The 13,529-nt window shown below is 42.9% G+C and overlaps 1 long non-coding RNA gene across 1 annotated transcript; it reads left to right on the top strand.

The window, feature by feature from the left end:
• The first annotated feature begins 2,973 nt into the window (after positions 1–2,973).
• Positions 2,974–9,772, top strand: LOC123732955 (uncharacterized). The gene is made up of 2 exons (XR_014392053.1): positions 2,974–3,543; positions 9,038–9,772. It is a non-coding gene; the product is annotated as an uncharacterized LOC123732955 (long non-coding RNA).
• Positions 9,773–13,529: the final 3,757 nt, after the last annotated feature.

Here is a 13,529-nt window from a genome sequence, read left to right as displayed (position 1 = left end):
GGTGCTATTTAAGAGTGTCTGGCCCAGTATGCCAGTTGTCTTCAAAGACGTGGAGGGTCAACAACTTTAGTTACGCTACCTTTTTGGTTTGCGTCCTGTCTTTAAGTTTGGTGTGGGTTTTTCTTTTGTTTGCCTCTTCTTGGGCAGATTTAGTGGCTGTCTTTTAGGTCCCAGTTGTTGTTACTAGTCAACTTTCAGTGGACACCCCCATAGTGTCTTTCAGAACCCCTCCTAAAACCCCACCTGTTTAGTTGTGGTTGTTGTCAGTGACTCTTTGTTAGTTCCTCTTCTATTTAAGGGACATTTCTGGTTTTCTTGCTGGGGAACGTAACAACAAACAATGGAGTAAAACAAGCTTATATTTTGGGTTGGATATTGCATCCAATTCTTAATATTTTAATCAATGATATTTCCTTACAATGCTCATTAATCTTTCAGTTGTTATTCTTATATATTTTTTTTATCCTGTTGTGGTAAATATTTATGTTTATTTACTTTGTATTTTCCTGTGAAGCCATTGTGTTGCATGCATGTCTGAAATGTGCTGTATAAATAAAGCTTGATTTGAACATATTGAAGAAATATGCGCAAAGCAACACATATCTTAGTCCAACTTAGTATGAAAAACAGTATCAGTCGGACTTTTCCAGCCTGCTGAAGGAGTGGTAAACACCACCCCTGGCTCTACCAGGGGCTTGAGGTGGTCTCCCACAGCTCCTCTTATATCATGTTCTGTGGCCTTGCCGTTCCATTTCTTGACAGCCGCTGCAACACAGAAACACATTTAGTTGTATTATATAAAACACTCAAAGTAATGGATATGGAGCATCTATGGCCTCAGTTACACCTGGCACCTAAATGTGACTTCTGTCATCTAAAATTCACCCTCACCTTTGATGTGCATGAAACAAGTTATCTGGACATTTTGATTAAGAGGGAGAGGGGTGGCTTTAGCACAGACCTATACAGGAAGCCAACGGACAGGAATTCCCTGTTAGCTTCCACCCTACACCCCTAGAAAATAGCCTCTCCGTCAGCCAATACTGTCGCATAAGCAGGTTTTGTGGTACACAGAGTGACTATGACAAACAAGCCGACTGTCTGGATGAGTGTTTCAGACAGCGGGGTTACCCAGAGGACTGTCTGGATGAGTGTTTCAGACAGCGGGGTTACCCAGAGGACTGTCTGGATGAGTGTTTCAGACAGCGGGGTTACCCAGAGGACTGTCTGGATGAACGTTTCAGAAAGCGGGGTAACCCAGAGGACTGTCTGGATGAGCGTTTCAGACAGCGACAATGCTTCCTTCAGTTCTCCCCAAACCTCCCTCCCTCCAGACCAACACGTTCAATGCTTCCTTCAGTTCTCCCCAAACCTCCCTCCCTCCAGACCAACACGTTCAATGCTTCCTTCAGTTCTCCCCAAACCTCCCTCCCTCCAGACCAACATGTTCAATGCTTCCTTCAGTACTCCCCAAACCTCCCCTCCCTCCAGACCAACACGTTCAATGCTTCCTTCAGTACTCCCCAAACCTCCCTCCCTCCAGACCAACACGTTCAATGCTTCCTTCAGTTCTCCCCAAACCTCCCCTCCCTCCAGACCAACATGTTCAATGCTTCCTTCAGTTCTCCCCAAACCTCCCTCCCTCCAGACCAACACGTTCAATGCTTCCTTCAGTTCTCCCCAAACCTCCCCTCCCTCCAGACCAACATGTTCAATGCTTCCTTCAGTTCTCCCCAAACCTCCCTCCCTCCAGACCAACACGTTCAATGCTTCCTTCAGTTCTCCCCAAACCTCCCCTCCCTCCAGACCAACACGTTCAATGCTTCCTTCAGTTCTCCCCAAACCTCCCCTCCCTCCAGAGCAACACGTTCAATGCTTCCTTCAGTTCTCCCCAAACCTCCCCTCCCTTCAGACCAACATGTTCAATGCTTCCTTCAGTTCTCCCCAAACCTCCCCTCCCTCCAGACCAACATGTTCAATGCTTCCTTCAGTACTCCCCACTTGGTAAACAGTTGGACCACATCATTAAAACACTGGCACGTCTTGATCATTGATCCACAACTGGAAAAGACGATTAAAGAACCCCGACGGGTAGCCTTCAGACACGCCCCCAACATCAGTCAAATGGTGGTGAGGTCTGATCTTCCACCACAGCCACGTAGTACTTTCCTAGACAATGTGCCGGACGGTATATTATTGATGTGGCCCATGTACCCAGTGTAACTTTACCAGAAAAAAAAGCTACTTTTCTCCACGGACTGCAGGCGACAGGCTCAAGTCATGGTTGATTGGTCGATTGTAGCGGTAGTCATTTCGATGGCGACTTACTTTACAGTTATTTAGACCGCGGTGGTTATTGAAGTTGTGGTTTTGTGGAAGAAACCGTTGTTGTGCATCATCTTTCAACGCTCCAATACCTGATAATGACCAAACCTGTAGAGGCTATTTGGGAATTTAACTTCAATTAACCTGAAAGTGTTCATAGTAGAAACATCTGTTGTGATGGTAGAATGTGTAAAGACCCACCTCATTGGTTAATATTCACTGTAGTAGAAACATCTGTTGTGTTGGTAGAATGTGTAAAGACCCACCTCATTGGTTAATATTCACTGTAGTATTACCATCTGTTGTGTTGGTAGAATGTAAAGACCCACCTCATTGGTTGATATTCACTGTAGTAGAAACATCTGTTGTGATGGTAGAATGTAAAGACCCACCTCATTGGTTAATATTCACTGTAGTAGAAACATCTGTTGTGTTGGTAGAATGTGTAAAGACCCACCTCATTGGTTAATATTCACTGTAGTAGAAACATCTGTTGTGTTGGTAGAATGTAGAAGTAGGTTTTAAATTCATACTTATTACAAATCTGCAGTTGTCTGACTATTATATTATTATTTAATGAAAGAAATGTAAAAATGCACTTTTTGTCTGGAAATAAAAGAAACATTTATCTGCGTTAACCACTCCAGTCAACAGATGGCGATATGTGTTTTTCAGGCGATGCTTTCAGCGTGACGTATAATGTAGTGGACGGGACGCTTCTTCAACAACATCTAGTCAGCCACCTCGGTAGCTTCCTAGCCGAAACATTCAAGCTGTTCAGACTGCTTCGGTGTATATTTGCCTCTGTATTTGGAACATAATTCTGTCTTTTAACTAGTTTCCCCATTTAATGTGATATTTCCGTTTAGTCAGGTAACGGTAGCTGGCTTGATAAATGAGCCTGTCACTAGGCTAGTCGCTAACTAGCTAGGTTAGCTGGCTAACATCCCCGACCATGAGCTCACCAAGCTACTGCCCTCCTGCTAAAAAAGAGGTCTGCTGGAAGGAGAAAGAAGGTATTTGGCTGAACGTTGTCGTGAAAGAGGAGAATGAAGAGGAGGATGTCACAGTAAATGAAGAAGTAGAGGGAGAGGCTGTTACAGAGAAAGAAGAGGAAGAAAACGATTATACTTTTTTTGGAGTGAATGAAGGAGATAACTGTCATTTTGAAGGAGGAGGAGAGGGAAGAAGAGGAGACAGAAGATCTGAGTAACACCAGTAAGTCCTGTCTTGAAAATAGTTGTTTTACTGATGCGTGGTTTTAAACGGCATTCTATTCTAGTTCTGATCTTAAATGCCGTTTTAATGTAGGAATTGATAAAGCTACACTGTAAGATGTGAATACCATCAACAAGCTGGCCAACAACAAAACTTTAACAATGGATTTGCACGCAAAATCACAACTTAAATGTCTGACGGAATGGACTTGTCTTCATTCAATACTGCAATTCCATCGTACTAAACTGGAGGCGATTCCGAGCCCACTGTTGACTGCGGTCAAGTGTGCCGACAGTCGCAAAACGCGGTCAGGCCATCTGCTCTTCAGTTTCTTCCTGAATTTGCGTGCGTGAATACACTTTACGGAATGGCGTTTTTTCAGGTAGGGAAACTGAGTTGAATGGACTCTCATGCACAGATAGTCGAGACGATGGCTACAAATCATTCCAAGCTAACCGTTTGAAGCAAACTTATTCAATCTTCCATAATAAAAATGATACCAAATCGTTTATTTAATTTTCGCGTTATCATAAAGTACTTTATCATTGCTAGAGTGCCAAGCGTAGGCTGGAGTGGTGTAAACGCTACAGCATACAATGACATTCTAGACCATTCTGTGCTTCCAACTTTGTGGCAACATTTTGGGGAAGGCCCTTTGCTGTTTCAGCATGACAATGCCCCTGGACCTAGGTCCATACAGAAATGGTTTGTTGAGATCGGTGTAGAAGAACTTGACTGGCCTGCACAGATCCCTGACCTCAACCCCATCAAACACCTTTGGGATGAAGTGGAACGCCGACTGCGAGCCAGGCCTAATCGCCCAACATCAGTTCCCGACCTCACTAATGCTCTTGTGGCTGAATGGAAGCAAGTCCCCCACAGCAATGTTCCGACATCTAGTGGAAAGCCTTCCCAGAAGAGTGGAGGCTGTTATAGCAGCAAAGGGGGGACCAATCCCCTTTTTAATTCACTTGATTTTGGAATAAGATGTTTGACAAGCAGGTGTCCACATACGTTCGGTCATGTAGTGTATCTAGCGTATTCCAAAGTTACTCTATAATTCTGTCACCGAAATAAATGTTGCTGTGGTTACAGCAGCTAGCGTAATCCTTACAATTTGGAAGGGTCATGGCCACTCCTACTCTGAAACAGTGGACAGTATCTATAGGACTTATTAAGGAAGTCAGACATGGTGTATGACTAGATTATGAACAGTATCTATAGGATTTATTAAGGATGTCAGACATGGTGTATGACTAGATTATGAACAGTATCTATAGGACTTATTAAGGAAGTCAGACATGGTGTATGACTAGATTATGAACAGTATCTATAGGACTTATTAAGGAAGTCAGACATGGTCTATGACTAGATCATGAACAGTATCTATAGGATTTATTAAGGAAGTCAGACATGGTGTATGACTAGATTATGAACAGTATCTATAGGACTTATTAAGGAAGTCAGACATGGTGTATGACTAGATCATGAACAGTATCTATAGGACTTATTAAGGAAGTCAGACATGGTCTATGACTAGATCATGATATTTACTGTATATCATCCTAGCAGGCAGGCATAGACACTTTCCTGTATATCATCCTAGCAGGTAGGCGGACAGAGATACAGTTGATGTCGGAAGTTTAAATACACCTTAGCCAAATACGTTTAAACTCAGTTTTTCACAATTCCTGACATTTAATCCTAGTAAAAATTCACTGTCTTCGGTCAGTTAGGATCACCTCTTTATTTTAAGAATGTCAAATGTCAAAATAATAGTAGAGAGAATTATTTATTTCAGCTTTAATTTCTTTCATCACATTCCCAGTGGGTCAGACGTTTGCATACACTCAATTAGTATTTGGTAGCATTGCCTTTAAATTGTTTAACTTGGGTCAAATGTTTCGGGTAGCCTTCCACAAGCTTCCCACAATAAGTTGGGTGAATTTTGGCCCATTCCTCGTGACAGAGCTGGTGTAACTTAATCAGGTTTGTAGGCCTCCTTGCTCACACTCGCTTTTTCATTTCTGCCCACAAATGTTCTATAGGATTGAGGTCAGGGCTTTGTGATGGCCACTCCAACACCTTGACTTTGTTGTCCTTAAGCCATTTTTCCTGAACTTTGGAAGTTTGCTTGGGGTCATTGTCCATTTGGAAGACCCATTTGCAACCAAGCTTTAACTTCCTGACTGATGTCTTGATGTTGCTTCAATATATCCACATACTTTTCCACCCTCATGATGCCATCTATTTTGTGAAGTGCACCAGTCCCTCCTGCAGCAAAGCACCCCCACAACATCATGCTGCCACCCCCGTACTTCAAGGTTGGGATGGTGTTCCTCGGCTTGCAAGCCTCCCCCTTTTTCCTCCAAACATAATGATGGTCATTATGGCCAAACAGTTCTATTTTTGTTTCATCAGACTAGAGGACATTTCTCCAAAAAGTATGATATTTGTCCCCATGTGCAGTTGCAAACCGTAGTCTGGCTTTTTTATGGCGGTTTTGGAGCAGTGGCTTCTCCTTGCTGAGCTGCCTTTCAGGTTAGGTCGATAAAGGACTCGTTTTACTGTGGATATAGATACTTTTGTACCTATTTCCTCCAGCAACTTCACAAGGTTCTTTGCTGCTGTTCTGGGATTGATTTGCACGTTTCGCACCAAAGTACGTCTCCTTCCAAAGCGGTATGACGGCTGCGTGGTCCCACTGTGTTTATACTTGCATACTATTGTTTATACAGATGAACGTGGTACCCTCAGGAATTTGGAAATTCCTCCCAAGGATGAACCAGACTTGTGGAAGTCTAAAAAATAAATCTGAGGTTTTGGCTGATTTTCTTTTGATTTTCCCGTGATGTCAAGCAAAGAGGCACTGAGTTTGAAGGTAGGCCTTGAAATACATCCACAGGTACACCTCCAATTGACTCAAATGATGTCAATTAACCTATCAGAAGCTTCTAAAGCCATGACATCATTTTCTGGAATTTTCCAAGCTGTTTAAAGGCACAGTCAACTTAGTGTATGTAAACTTCTGACTCACTGGAATTGTGATACAGTGAATTATAAGTGAAATAATCTGTCTGTAAACAATTGTTGGGAAAATTACTTGTATCATGCACAAAGTAGATGTACTAACTGACTTGCCAAAACTATACATTGTTAACAAGAAATTTGTGGAGTGGTTGAAAAACAAGTTTTAATGACTCCCACCTAAGTGTATGTAAACTTCTGACTTCAACTGTGGATGTGTGTGATCAAGTAGACCTCTGTCAGTGGAGACAGGAAGCACCAAGGAGACCTCCGTCAGTGGAGACAGGAAGCACCAAGGAGACCTCCGTCAGTGGAGACAGGAAGCACCAAGGAGACCTCCGTCAGTGGAGACAGGAAGCACCAAGGAGACCTCCGTCAGTGGAGACAGGAAGCACCAAGGAGACCTCCGTCAGTGGAGACAGGAAGCACCAAGGAGATCTCAGTCAGTGGAGACAGGAAGCACCAAGGAGACCTCTGTCAGTGGAGACAGGAAGCACCAAGGAGATCTCAGTCAGTGGAGACAGGAAGCACCAAGGAGACCTCTATCAGTGGAGACAGGAAGCACCAAGGAGACCTCTGTCAGTGGAGACAGGAAGCACCAAGGAGACCTCTGTCAGTGGAGACAGGAAGCACCAAGGAGACCTCCGTCAGTGGAGACAGGAAGCACCAAGGAGACCTCCGTCAGTGGAGACAGGAAGCACCAAGGAGACCTCCGTCAGTGGAGACAGGAAGCACCAAGGAGATCTCAGTCAGTGGAGACAGGAAGCACCAAGGAGATCTCAGTCAGTGGAGACAGGAAGCACCAAGGAGATCTCAGTCAGTGGAGACAGGAAGCACCAAGGAGACCTCTGTCAGTGGAGACAGGAAGCACCAAGGAGATCTCAGTCAGTGGAGACAGGAAGCACCAAGGAGATCTCAGTCAGTGGAGACAGGAAGCACCAAGGAGACCTCTGTCAGTGGAGACAGGAAGCACCAAGGAGATCTCAGTCAGTGGAGACAGGAAGCACCAAGGAGACCTCTGTCAGTGGAGACAGGAAGCACCAAGGAGACCTCTGTCAGTGGAGACAGGAAGCACCAAGGAGACCTCTGTCAGTGGAGACAGGAAGCACCAAGTAGACCTCTGTCAGTGGAGACAGGAAGCACCAAGGAGACCTCTGTCAGTGGAGACAGGAAGCACCAAGGAGACCTCTGTCAGTGGAGACAGGAAGCACCAAGTAGACCTCTGTCAGTGGAGACAGGAAGCACCAAGGAAACCTCCGTCACCTGAATCTGGCTCTCCTCTAAAGAAAAATATATTTGTTTATGCTTAATTCTTTCATAACATTAACAAGTTATTTATTCATGGTTCATTCAATTATGTATAATGTGCCTTGAGCAAATTTGTTTCTTTCAATTATGTGTTGTGTAATTTTATCAAAATATACAGCTCACGTTTATGACATTGGTAACATTATCCTAGTAAACACCTGACTGCAGGACATTGAGGAAAATGTCTCATTGGGCCAGCTGATGGGCCCTGGGCAAATCTCTGTACTGGGAGTACTCTGACATGACTTCCTCTGGTGTAATTATGCCTTAGTCAATGCTCCTTGTAAAAGGCAACCAGACTCCTCAACTCCACCTGACCATACTGACTGACAGAGTCTCTGACTAAGAACCACACAGAGACCTGCATTTTCTAGTCACCTTAATAATACTTGTGAAAACTGACTTTAGGTGATTGAGGGATCTAGTCTAGATGACCGTAAATTCTGGACTATAAGCCGCAACTTTTTTCCCACGCTTTGAACCTCGCGTCTTAAACAATGACTCGGCTAATATATGGATTTTTCCCGCTTTCAATTTTTTTTTCCAAAAAAAAACACATTCTGTGACGTTCTCAGTTTTTTGGCGGTATGAAGCTTTCATTAGACCAATGAAATTGCCGGACGGGTTAAGGTCAAACAACTTTTTTGTTTACTGTTTAGATTAAATCGAGCGCTCTCAAACTTCCCATCATTCTGATTACGGTAGTCATTTTGTCACCCTCATCATGGCAAAGACACGGAGATGCAGCTTTCAAGTTGAAGGCGATTGATCTGGCTGTTGGAAAAGGAAATAGAGCTGCTGCACGGGAGCTTGGTCTTAATGAGTCGATGATAAGACGTTGGAAACAGCAGCGTGAGGAATTCACTCAGTGCAAAAAGACAACTAAAGCTTACTGCTTATTTTTTGTTACAAGCCGTGTTTCGTTAAAGCCTGTGTAAAGTTCATTTGTTTCAATGTACCGGTAGGCACCTGCGGCTTATAGACATGTGCGGCTTATTTTTGTTCAAAATAATATATATTTTTAAATTCAGTGGGTGCGGCTTATATTCAGGTGCGCTTAATAGTCCGGAAATTACAGGAATACGTCATAGGAAGTTTTATCATGTGGAGGTTTCATTCAGGTTTCTGTTTAATTAAATAATCTGTTTGTCTTTGACAGGAGAGAGACCAGACTCTCCTTCTGACAGCAGGAAGAGTCCTTCAGGGAAACCAGACCCCGAGACGTCCAAACCAGCAGGCCGACATCACTGCTCCCAGTGTGGAAAGAGTTTTACTCAGTTAGGGAGCCTGAGAATACATAAGAGAATACACACTGGAGAGAAGCCTTACCACTGTTCCCAATGTGGAATGACGTTTACCCAGTTAGGGAGCCTGCAAAACCATGAGAGGGGACACACAGGGGAAAAGCTTTTCCAATGTTCCCATTGTGGAAAGAGTTTTGGCCAGGTAGGAAACCTGAACAAGCATGTGAGGACACACACAGGTAAGAAGATGTACCGCTGCTCCCAGTGTGGAGAGAGATTTACCCGGTTAAGGTACCTGAAAGAGCATGAACGAATACATACAAATACACAGGAGGAGACATACCACTGCTCTCATTGTGGAAAGACATTTTCCCAGTCAGAGAACCTGAAAACACATGAGAGAATCAAGAGGCTGTGTTCTGACTTGTGTTTTTGACTGAGAATTTGTGTTTTTGTTTGGGCTGTCAGACTTCAGTTCACTTTGTGTAATGTTAGTGCACTATTTTTTAATTGTGATTAACCCATTGTCTGAAAAGGTTAAAAACACACTGAAAACATCCAAAATACATACTATATACCGCTAACATCTACAATGCCATGTAAAAACAAGATGACATTGAGGTTAAATAAAGTGTGCTTTATCAATGGAACATATTTTGACATGTCCACTGTGGGGCTCTGTAGAGTCATAATATCCATAAAAACTAGAGGTCAAACGGGAGATGGTTCCACATCGTTTTTCCACCATTCATTTTTCCCATAGGGCTGTGTTTTGTTTAGGCTTACCCTGATGTGACGTTTTGATAACCATGTAAATATCTCTAGGACAAGGTGACTGAGGACACAGTGTGTTGTGAATTTATTGTAATGTTTTTAAAATGGTATAACTGCCTTTATTTTTGCTGGACCCCAGGAAGAGTAGCTGCTGCCTTGGCAGGAACTAATGGGGATCTATAATAAACCCCAGGAAGAGTAGCTGCTGCCTTGGCAGGAACTAATGGGATCCATAATAAACCCCAGGAAGAGTAGCTGCTGCCTTGGCAGGAACTAATGGGGATCCATAATAAATACCAGGAAGGTAGCTGCTGCCTTGGCATCAACTATATTGTGTCCAGACATTTTCCCCTTGGTACCTTCTGCCCGGCAGGACTCTGTGGCCTCGACACAATCCTGTCTCAGCAGCTCTGACGGACAATTCCTTTGACCTCGTGGCTTGGTTTTTGCTCTGACGTGCACTGTAAACTGTGGGGCCTTATATAGACAGGTGTGTGCCTTTCCAAATCATGTCTAATCAATGGAATTTACCACAGGCGGACTCCAATCAAGTTGTAGAAACATCTCAAGGATGATCAATGGAATCAGGATGCATCTGAGCTCAATTTCGAGTCTCATAGCAAAGAGTCTGAATACTTAAGTAAATACATGTGCAAAAGTGTATAAAAATCTGTTTTTGATTTGTTATTATGGGGTATTGTGTGTGTTGATGAGGGGAAAAAATATTATTCCATTTTAGAATGAGGCTGAAATGTAACTAAATGTGGAAAAGTGAATGGGTCTGAATACTTAACGAATGCACTGTCTACCGCTGGCAAAGTTTTCTACCGCTGGCAAAGTTTTCTACCATTGGCAGTTTTGTACACAGTCACGTGATACGTGGTATAGAAAAGTCCAATCTTAGGAGAGTACATGGGAGGCACTATACTGTGTCGCGGTGCTATCTGGTCAAAACCACTGATACAGGTGCCCCTCCACCCTCTGGTGGGATGGATCATGTCTACAGATGTATATAGAGGCTGTTCCCAAGATGGTAGCATGTCAAGTCGTTTGTCTGTGTCTAGTACATTTTAACCTACTAATAACCTATTTATTTATGACTGAGTAACTTCTTTGTTGTGTAGTGCAAACTATTTTATTTTTGCTGCTGTAAAGATCACGGGTCTTCCTCAACTTGGCACTTCAACTCGGCACTGAAGTTTACCAAAGTAACCCTATCTCTGGCTGGCCTGAGTTCCTTCTTCATCCACGGAGTGTCTCGTCCAAGCCGCTCCTTTTTGCTCTTCGTCTGGCTGTCAGTGGCAGCTCATCAATCCCCAACCCGCTCTCTCAATCGACCTCAACACCCAATCTACTCACACGTGCAAATACTCACATTCAGATTTACATATACGCTGTCCCTCTCTCCCCTTACCTTCATTGGGCTCTATTATTTACATTTGTCAGAGAAAATGACAGTTTTCATGGTATTGCTTTATGCACTGACTTTAACGAGATCTGGAGAAAACGAACATTGTCGCTGGGTGAGTACATCTGACAATGTGCTCTCCCGTCCATTGGACATTTTGTTTGCAGGAACTCGCTCCTTTTTACTCGTTCCACTCGTCCAAGTGCCGATGTATTTGTGGCATGATGTGAACATTACGAATTTGTGTCACTACCAAAGTCTAATGGTTTTAAATGACTGTTTTGTATTGTCTGGAAACTCACTTGTAGACTTCGCTTGCAGTAGGTCTCTTAAAAAAGAGAAGCCGTGCAAAGTTATTAAACAGAGGTGGCTAGTTATTCTTCTATTGTTGATATCAGGTAACGTGCAGCCTAACCCTGGCCCTGATATGCAATGTCTCCAAACCCCCTCTGATTTGAAATCAAGATCTGGTCTTGGTATTTTTCATTTAAATGTACACAGCCTGTTGTCAAAAATGGATGGGGTTAGGATTTGGGCTAAATCAACTGATGCTGATATAATTGTGTTTTCTGAAACCTGGCTCAGCAAGTCTGTTCTTGATACGGATATTTGTATAACTGGTTACAATGTTTATCACACTGATCGGGTTAAGAAAGGTGGGGGTGTGGCTATATATGTAAAAACGAAATTCCCTGTAAGTGTGGCAAAGTCTGAAACTATTTGTAAACAGTTGGAATTTCTTGCTTTGAATATTGAGGTTTCTAAGGGTCTTTCTCTAACTGTGATTGGCTGTTATAGACCCCCCTCTGCTCTCTCTAACTGTGATTGGCTGTTATAGACCCCCCTCTGCTCTCTCTAACTGTGATTGGCTATTATAGACCCCCTCTGCTCTCTCTAACTGTGATTGGCTGTTATAGACCCCCCTCTGCTCTCGTGATGCATTTTCTTCTTTGACGCACCTCATGTCTAAACTTCTTTACAGTGAAATGATTTTGATTGGTGATCTCAACTGGTGTTGGTTAATGCCGGTGTCTGATGATTTAAAAATGTTTTGTAATTCTATGAATCTTACCCAGTTGATTAACTCACCCACTCGCCCAAATCTAAAATGCCCAGATAAATCTACCCTGATTGATTTGATATTGACAAATGTTCCACATAAATATTCTGCGGTTGGTGTTTTTTGTAATGATTTAAGTGACCATTGTGCTGTTGTTGCTATTAGAAATACTAAGATTTCTAAGTCTAACCCGCGTTTTATTCGTAAGAGAAATCTGAAGTGTTTCATTGAGCAGGCTTTCTTTCATGATTGGTTTTATTTTGACTGGAGCAAGATTGAGCTTATCCCTGATGTGGAAACTGCCTGGAAATTCTTTCAGGATGGTTTTCTCCAAATAGTAAACAGACATGCTCCATTCCGCAGGTTCAGGGTTAAAGGGAGGGATAATCCATGGTTTTCGTCTGAGCTTTCTTGCATTGTTCACGACCGTAATCTAGCCTGGGCTAAAGCAAGGAAATCGTGTTCTGATGCTGATTGGCTTGTTTTTAGGCAGTTACGAAACAAGTGTTCTTCTCTTCTCAGGAAGGCCAAGTCTGAATATTTTATGTCTGTTACCACTGATAACCTGAATGACCCTAGAAAGTTTTGGAAGGCTATTAGTGTATGTCTGGTAACAGTAATGTTAATGAATTACCGTCATGTGTATTGAAGGACTCTGTTGCTATATATGACAAAACTGAAATGCTGAATTGTTTCAATGAGCACTTTGTATCATCTGGTAGACTGTTTGATTCAGTGTCCTCTGTCTCTGTACAACCTTGTGTTGATGAACCAGTGAGAGCTGGTCAAACTTCTAGCTTTTTGCCATTCTCAGTGCAGGTGGTACATAAGGCCCTGAAATCCTTAGATCAGAGAAAGCCTGCAGGTCCTGATCTTTTGGATCCCTGCTTTTTAAATCTGGCAGCTGATTTCATAGCTGAACCACTTGCATATCTGTTTAATCTAACCCTGGAATGTAATGAAATTCCAAAGATCTGGAAATCAGCATTTGTCCTGCCACTTTTAAAAGGGGGAGATCCAACTCTTTTAAATAATTATAGGCCAATCTCAAAGCTGTCACCCCTGGTGAAAATACTTGAAACCCTTGTGAGTGACCAGCTAAAAGAGTTTTTATATACTAACTCTATTTTATCAATGTATCAATCGGGTTTCAGGAAGAAGCATA

Source organism: Salmo salar, chromosome 04 (assembly GCF_965601325.2).
Source record: "Salmo salar chromosome 04, fSalSal1, whole genome shotgun sequence".
In the NCBI taxonomy this organism is placed as follows: Eukaryota; Metazoa; Chordata; class Actinopteri; order Salmoniformes; family Salmonidae; genus Salmo; species Salmo salar.
The sequence above is the reverse complement of the archived record's forward strand: the minus strand, read 5'-3'. Positions and strand labels throughout refer to the sequence as shown.